The 8,843-nt window shown below is 39.0% G+C and overlaps 1 long non-coding RNA gene across 1 annotated transcript in view; it reads right to left on the reverse strand.

The window, feature by feature from the left end:
• The window catches only part of LOC146701656 (uncharacterized), a 44,904-nt gene extending 40,036 nt beyond the window's left edge, over positions 1-4,868 (reverse strand). Inside the window, exon 1 of the long non-coding RNA XR_014922377.1 lies at positions 4,373-4,868. This is a non-coding gene — a long non-coding RNA (uncharacterized LOC146701656). The remainder of the gene's footprint in view (positions 1-4,372) is intronic.
• Between the last annotated feature and the right edge of the window lie 3,975 nt (positions 4,869-8,843).

Consider the following 8,843-nt stretch of genomic DNA (forward strand, 5'->3'; position numbering starts at 1 on the left):
TGATACTTTTGTTCACCTATTGGTAGCATAATAGATTAGAAGACAGTTCTGACTCAACATGCTCAGCTTGCATTTTTGTTATTTAAAAGCTTGTGATCAGTATGTTCTCTGGATAGTTTTGATAGAATATTCATGCAATGAATACTTATGTTAACCCCTTATGCAGCAAATGTCTTTAACCACACTAAGAAGGTTTTATGCAATCTGGCACTTTTCCACTTAGAATATCCAATTTCTCTTTGGCTGTCCATAGGCTGCTTCTGCTTGCTAAGGAATGAGTAAATGTAGATTTAAGAAAAGCAGCCATGGGACAAGTTTTTCATGACTCTCAAATCGATGCAATATAGACCTTAATCTCAAGGCAATTTACAAAAATGTGTTGAGATGCTTGCACTTAATCAGAGGTTATTTGTTAATTCCTTGTTGTCTCATTAACAACTTCCCGGAGTGCTTTGCAATGTTAGTCTGCAAAAATCACACATCACATCTCCTCCTCCTCCTGTTTCTCTAACTGAGTGTCACATCCAGTTAAGTGAATTTGGCATTCATGCTGCTATACTGGCCAGTGGCATTGTTTATTTCAATCAATCAGCGATCTACAAAATGAGCCCAAGTTAATCAGAGTTACAGTTCAAAGCTCAAAGGTACAACAAAGCAACTCATTTAAATGTAGATGAAAAATATGCATTGATGGTTTTTTTGCAGCATTGGACTAAAACAAAGCCACACAAGCACACTACTTGTTATGAAAAGTTTAACAGGTAAAGTAAAAGAGAAATTGTTCATATAAAAACTAGCAGGACCATATGCCAGGTGGGACCAGTATTTCTCTCCGTGGTCTGGCTGTCTACGAGCACATCTGAAATACAATGTGGGAGATGATCGAGTCTTAGTGTCAATACATCACCCCAGAAAATTACCTCTTCTCTGCTTGGCCTACTTTAATCTCTAGCCCTCTATTGAAGGAATGAACACTCTCTCCTCTGTCCTATTGACAACGTAAAATAGGTTTGCTAGCTTGATTGACAACTTTGTCCACCTGACAAAATGTAATGCAGTGAAGGACAAAAAACAGATCAGGAATTCTTTGGAACCAATCTGGTGCTGCCGATTACATTTTCTCAGCCGTCTTCTTCTTTATTGTATCAGATGAGTCTTTTGAAGTATTGAAGTAGAGTGTTTTATTGTGCGTTTTCTGTGTGCCCCTGCATGTGTGTGTGTATAGTTGCAAAAATATTTTGGTGCATGTTTGAGAAGTAAAACATTCCACCAAGGCAACATAAAAGTCATTAGCATTACATAACACCGACATTTCTAGCATATGAATCAGACTTTTATTCAGAGGGACTTCTAAGTCCCTCTGAAAAATGCATATACAAAATGAAAAAAATATTCTAGGTCAAATGGAATTAACATTCCATTAAGAAATGAGTTAGAAATATTATCATAGCACTGAGATTCTGAGACTGTGATTTATTTTCGTCTGATAATATTTCAGTTACTCTGATTTATTATTCTTGTTTTTGCAATTTTTTTTTTTAGCTCGCTAAATTATTCGTCAACAAGTGCGATTGTAAACAGGAAATCAGCATATCTTGCAAATTGCACATCATGATTCAGTTCTGATTAGAAAATGTGCCATGCTAACAGTGGTATTTAAAGCTACCTAACCCTAACCCAGAAAACATGAAGAACCACGAACAACAAAGGCTAATGATCTCAAAACAGTCTCTCGCTGTTTCAGTGGCATTTTCATAAGTAGATATTTGCAGAACCTATACCTGGTGTGGACTTTGTGGGTCATTCCGTGATCCAAACATAAATGATGTTGATGATGATTTTACTTTACTTACTTTACTTTATTTATATAGCACATTTAATAACAACAAAATGTTGGCCAAAGTGCTGTACAAAGATTTTAAAGATTACACAGTAACAAATAGCATCAATAACAAATACAAATGACTAAGTGGATAGTTAGGCTGGGCTTTTCTAATGTGGAGAGGTAAATCATTTGGGGATTAAAGCATTAGTTTTAATTCCTTTAATGTGCTGAAAAGTTATGTCGAGCTTTTATTTGTGTCAAATAATGCCAAGATCATGCAGCCTACCCAACCTTTAATGTAGACATACACCCAGAAAATATTGATTTACTGAAAAATGATATTTTCCAGAATATCAGTTAAAAATCACAGTTATTAAACATGCATCTCTGTGTTAATTTACATGAATGTTTCAACATATCTCCGTTAATAGTGTACATGCACATATTCATGGCCTTCAACTAGTGTTAACGCAAATGTCAAAACATTAACACCAGTGTTAAATATCTGGCTACACTGAGCTGACTTCAGAATAAAGGCAAATATTAATTATGGACCCTTTTAGTGTTTAACAATATGCATAAAATACTAAAAATCCAAGTCTTTATCTTAGTTTTAGCAGGTCTGCTAACTATTTCAGTAATCTTAAAGGAGAGATAACTAATTTAAGTGCACTTTAAGGGATTTACCCTTACAGATTTGACAGTTTTTCAAAGCTCAATATCTACCAGCAGTAAGAGAGGCCCTTATAGCATTACTGCAGTGATGAAGGCAAAAAAATATACAGCTTGTGCGCTAAAATAGAACAATCCCTAATTAAAATATTATGGTCCCATGTTAATTGTCTTTTTACAGTCAATGGCAAAACAAAAGAAAGTATTTCCCCTGACCCTCGCTGAGTTGGCTTACATCAAATGAAATAGCTTTGAACCATAATTGTCAAATATTTGATCCTTGCTCTGAATGACCTTTCATTCTGTGGTGTGCCAGTTCAATTATAGCTTCCAACTAGTGTTAAAATCACAGTCTCCTTCAAAGTCTCACAGTCATATAGAAGTGTCATCCAAATGTGTCAACATAATTGAATTAGCGAAGGATGACGATAATGGCCAGGGCCAATAATTACAGATATGTCAGTGTGTGCTCTAATAATGTTGATCCTGCAAAACTTGCAATGTAATTTGCATTTTGCATGGGGGCAGGGATGTTATTTAGGTGTTCAGTTATATTCCTTCTTTAAAGTAGATGCCCAAACTGAAAAGGAGTCTATAAGGGAGGCTACATCAGAGAGCAGGAGGGGTTAATGATGCCATTCTTACACCTTGCCAACATGATCCTTATAGCTATTTCCATTAAGTCATGGTTGGACCTTTTTCATTATTCCATCTGACCTTTAGAAAGGTTAGTTGTACTATAGCTCTACGGTTATCATTGTTCTTTCAACCGAAACAATGGATGTATCAGTCATAGTTAAACTAATATATCATAAGCAAGGTACTAAAGGGCAAGTCAAGTTGTGAGTCAAGAAGAAAAGGTGCCATGTTCATTGTTTTCACAATTTTGTGAAAACTTACAGTACAAGATTTTAACCTGAGCATTATTTAATCACAGCACATAACTACAACCTAAGGATTAACCTGCTTTCATTCACCTTAGAGTTCAGTTCATTTGTTCGTGATTTGTGTTTTTGTTCTGTTGAGAATGTGAAGGTGAAGAGTGTCTCCTCGTTTAGGCTGCACTCCAGACAAATTTTGGGGATCCAATCCTGAGGGATCAAACTTTCGGAACAGAAACCTTTTGCTGTTCTAGCAGGGGATTAAGGTAAGGGAATACTCATCTTAAAAGATAGAATCAGGTTAGGGTAGTGAGTTCTCTCAAGGAAAACTTCTTGTGAAGGTTAGCCCGGCTCTGCCAGTAGTAAAAAGAAGAAGTGCACAGGCGATAAGAGTCTGCTGCGAAGTTGAAGTGTGATTTTGTTCATTACTGACGCTGTATTTCAGTCTATGAGGGTCAGTGTTTAGATAGAGTACTGGTGGAAGGGGAATTTTTTCTTATACTTAAGTAACACTTTCAAGTAAACTGCTTCAAATATATGGCTCTTTTTATGTGAATGCTTCAAGTAAAAGTCCTCACTTGAAAGCATCTTTTATGGGAAAAACATCTGGTAAATAATGGACAATCATTGGAGATGCATTAACACATTAGCAGCAAAAAACAGGTCAAGGCTCAAGGTAAAAGCAGCTGTTATACTTTATATACCGTATTTCCCGGACTACAAAGCGCACCTAAATATTAGCCGCACAAGCTAAAATCAGGGGAAAATCCTGTTTTGTACATACATTAGCCGCACCTGACCAAAAGCCGCAGGTGTTTCAATGTTGACTTATCATATGTAAGAGAATATGCACAAAGGGAATTGTCAGGAAAGAGATGGCTGTTTGGAGACATCACTTTTATTAATATTTTGAAAAACAAGTTATGGGTACATATTTGCACATGTAGTACATAACAATAACCTACAGCACACCAGAACAATAGATTCGGCCTACCTTTTAGGCTCAGGTGCAGTGACACAGCTTTAACAAGAAGAAAAGTCAGTCATTCACCACCATCTTTCTCTTCTTCCTACGCACTAAAACCACCAAAGTCCTCTTCTCCAGTGTCGGATACAAACAGGCTCAGGATGGCTTCGTCATCCACTCTCCGCTTCTCTCCTTCGTTGTCACTTTCAAAACCAAAGAAATCCTCATTGTCAGTGTCAGAGTCGAACACCCTCAGAAGGGCCGTGGCGGTGTCCTCCTCTCCATCATGCAGCAGTCCAGCCCTTCAAAATCCGTTGGTGATCGTGGATGTTTTCACACTTTTCCACGCTGTCAGAATCCACCGGTGGAGTTGGGCATAACTTGCTTTTTGGGCATAACTTGCAAGTTTATCGCCGCTCATCATCCACGACTCCCGCTGAACGCGTAGCGCTACTTTGAAGTTTGTTTTTCGCGCTACTTCGTACGGCACTACGTTGCCTGGCGGACGGACATGTGACTAACATACCACTCATGAACCCCGATCCTTCCGCCAGGCAACGTAGTGCCGTACAACAGCGGAACACACAAAACAAATCGTCTTACGATATGACAAAAATCACGGACAATCCATAGAAAAGCCGCACCTGACTAAAAGCCGCAGGGTTCAAAGCGTGTGCAAAAAGTAGCGGCTTATAGCCCGACATTTACGGTATATTTTTTCTATTATTATTAATACGCAGTTATAATATGATGTTAGTGGTGGATAGTATATACACATTATAGTATATACACGGGTTCTCAGGTCTCATATAAAATAATGACCAATAAAATGATTCCATCTAGTGAAAAATGTATTAGTATGTTGAAATCGGTCTGAAAGAGCAGCTTGAACATATGCAGTAATTGAGCACATCAGGCCTCACTCTGTCCTTCACCCACAACACAGAAATTTATTCATATCATACCAAAAGGATCAAGCTTTTTTCCCCCATCAGAAATGACAATTTAAAGTTTGGGGACAATAAGCTGGTCAAGGTTGCTGTCTAATAAATGACTTCTTGTCATGTTTGCAGAAGCTCAAGGTCCCTTGACGTCCACCAGATGGGATAAGGGGATGGTCCCTGAAGCTGATGTCACTATGATCGAGAGCACATTATAGTCAGATGCCTCTGAACTGGCTAACAAAAGCTATTTAGATGTGAGACTGCTCCATTGTTCCCCCGCTCTATCTCCCTGCCATGTTCTTCTTCTCCCACTGTTAAAAACCGGAAGGCATATTCATGAGGGAAGCATAATTAACCAGTCAGGGTTTGGATGACTTCCAGATGGATGAGTTATTATTGCCATTATTGATACTGGCTGGTATGAGCCCTGCTATCTGGGATTAATGCTGTTAGAATTTAGAAGCCCGACACCATCTTACCACTTAGTCCCATGATGAATAGTGTTAGGCAAAGTCGTTTGCACTGACACTCACTTACTTCCCCTCATTTTATGTACTTTGCTTGCCTTATTAAGGCTCTTACCACTGGCTTAATTGCCTATTTAGAATTCTCCTCTTTGTGACCTAGATGTGTTTTATTTGGTGAATGTAATTAAGTTACCTGTAAATATCTTCGTTAGAGCCCCATCCATCTCTGTTATGTGGGTACTCTATTTTTGTTTTAATTAATTTAATGGCTGGTGTGTCTGGACACTATTAACCCCTAATGAAACCAGAGGGTGGAATTGCTTTCACTTGTGCCAAACACAAGGCATCTGTTTTGAACTGCAGAAAAAAAGATTCATACTAGTGCACTGAACCTCTGCATGGGAATATTTTTTTTCTTTACCAAATAGTAGTTTTTTAACACCAACGCTGGGAAAATTTGGCAATATATGAGGAAGTACTTTAGTATGATTGAAAGGGGAAAACCTTCAGAGGCTTTTGCAAAAACATGGAGATTGAGAAGTAAAAAAAAAAAAACCTGACAGACTTTCAAGGGAATCCTGATGTGTGGAGTATCCATTAAGAAATGGGACATATCCCTACCACCAACCCCAAAGAGCGTGGAGGACATGGTGGATGCCCTCCAGAAACACTTAAACGACATGAAGGAACAAGCTCTTCCCTTATTAATGTGCTCTTTTACAAAGCAACACACCATGCCCTGTTCCCCCAGGACAAGGAAGTGCAATGAGTTCAGCGAGTGGGTCTGTTCATTTTTTAAAGTTGGGTAACCTGTCCTTAAAGGTACTGTAGTAAATCAAGATGCTACTTACTGTAACTGCTCGGGTAGGCCTTACTCACTTAGCACCTATTATATGTAGTGATTCATGAACCACCGGCCTCTGACAGAGGCTACTAAAGCAATACAAAGGCATTTTGCTTATAAAATTTAGATGGCTGTTACAAGTAAAGCGAACCGCAGTCCTGTATATCTTTGCAATATTACCTAAATGAGAAATACGAGGGACAAATAAAGCAAATGTTATGAAATAACTTTTTGAAACGATTGGCAGTTTTGGCCATGATTCGTGCTCACAGCCCAAAGGACATTGCTGAATGCTTGGGTGGTGCTGTACCTATTAAAGGTGGTGCTTTGGAATGGGGAAATGCTTACTTTGATTTCCCCGAGGCTTTTTGCTCTCTGAGCGGAATGAAAATGTGCCTTCTCTGGGAGCATAAAAGGTACTACCCAGCAAACAATCATCATATGTGCACACACATACGGGCACTTTTTTTATCAGTCTGTGCTCCTGCAGTCAACAAATTTTAACAGTTAAAAGATTCCCAAATGACCTTGTGTACCTTATAGATTATGATGGATGCGGGGATGTAGAACAGCTTGACAAGAGGATGGATTGTGTTCCATAAGCAAGCAACTTTATCCTTGACACAGTAGTACTCACTACTAGTAGTACATTTCAGTGCAAGGCTGAAAAATTACAAGAGGGCATCATCACCAATCCATATTTATTGAGAGTTATATTTTTAACAGCTAGAATCCCTGCTTGGCTTTAGTACACCCCACCTCACCGCACCCCACCTGCTCAGACCTCCAGCATTTTTTTTTTCTGTCTCTGCTGATCAAAACACAGGGATATATTCATGTGACATCCTGATCTGAGATCTCTGATCCCTAACTGCACATGAGCAATAGATGGTTCTCAGGGGCAGGATGAGCAGATGTGCTGTGTGGCCAGAAGCACTTTGACTTCGAATTGCAGAAGGGAGGCCTGGCTCGGCTACTGGCAACTAATACAAGCTCACACACTGCAGGAGGTGCAAGTCGTGGGAGTCCAAAGGTCTTTATTTTTGTGTATGTGAGAAGGAAAAAAAAACCCAAAAACAGGAAAAAAGCTGCCAGTAACCATTCCCCCTAGCATCATCACACTTGAAGCTACAGGCTATTATTAATCATTTAGTGGGTTTCATAGTTTGCTTCAGTGCTCATGCACAGCACCTGTCAAACCATGCTGTGGCAGGCAAGGTTCCATTTGATTGAGTCTCTTTAGCCTTCAGATCCTCCCATAAAAAGGTCACCATGCATCCTTGTCTGATAGCTGATAGCTTTTATACTTTGCTTATTTAAATTTTCTCCAACAACCCTAAAATTGAGCTCGTCTCACATTTACACAGTGTAATGCATTTTTCCCGATGCTTGCCCAAGTCAGAAGTCATGTGGGCTCACTCTGCATTTTTATGTGAATGGCTTTGTGTGAACAATTCCCAGCCACAGTCAACCTCATTTTATCATTTTTATTCCCCTTTAATTGTAAAATATAACTTTGTCTTAGTCCTGTGATATGAAACTACTGTCTTTCCTAGAATGTTAAATGCAGGTGGTATCTCAAAATTACCAGCGAAGTGTCCTTTGACATCACAGTCATGAGAGGTCACCCACTACACCCTTCATCGGGTATACCTTGCTAGTATCCTGTCTTATAAAATATCCTGTCTATTCCTGTCCTTCTTCTCTCACCTCAACCGGTTGCAGAAGATGGCCCCGCCCCTCCCTGAGCCTGGTTCTGCTGGAGGTTTCTTCCTGTTAAAAGGGAGTTTTTCCTTCCCACTGTCGCCATATTGCTTGCTAATATGATATGTCATATGATTCTTGGGTTTTTCTCTGTTTGTATATTTGTAACTTCTACATTATAATATAAACTGCCTTGAGGCGACTGTTGTTGGGATATGGCGCTGTATAAATAAAATTGAGTTGAATAGTTGGGTCACACCTTTAAAACTGCTGTAATTCTTTATGTCGTAGGTTTAACAAGGTGTTGGGCAAATTCCTCGGATAATTTTGTTCATATTGACATGATAGTAATTTGCAGTTACTGGAAATTTGTTGGCTGCAGATCCATAATGTGAATTTCTTTCCATTACATCTTAAAGGTGCTGTGTTGGAATGAGACTGTAAAGCCCATTTGAGTTTAGTGAACTTAATGTCATGTTCAAGAAACCAATTTTAGATGATTAGAGCTTTATGACACGGCACGGCGCCCTACTGGAAGC

The sequence above is a fragment of the Copadichromis virginalis genome, linkage group LG9 (assembly GCF_057382275.1).
Source record: "Copadichromis virginalis isolate Kocher_CV1m ecotype Utaka linkage group LG9, C_Virginalis_male_GT1.1, whole genome shotgun sequence".
In the NCBI taxonomy this organism is placed as follows: Eukaryota; Metazoa; Chordata; class Actinopteri; order Cichliformes; family Cichlidae; genus Copadichromis; species Copadichromis virginalis.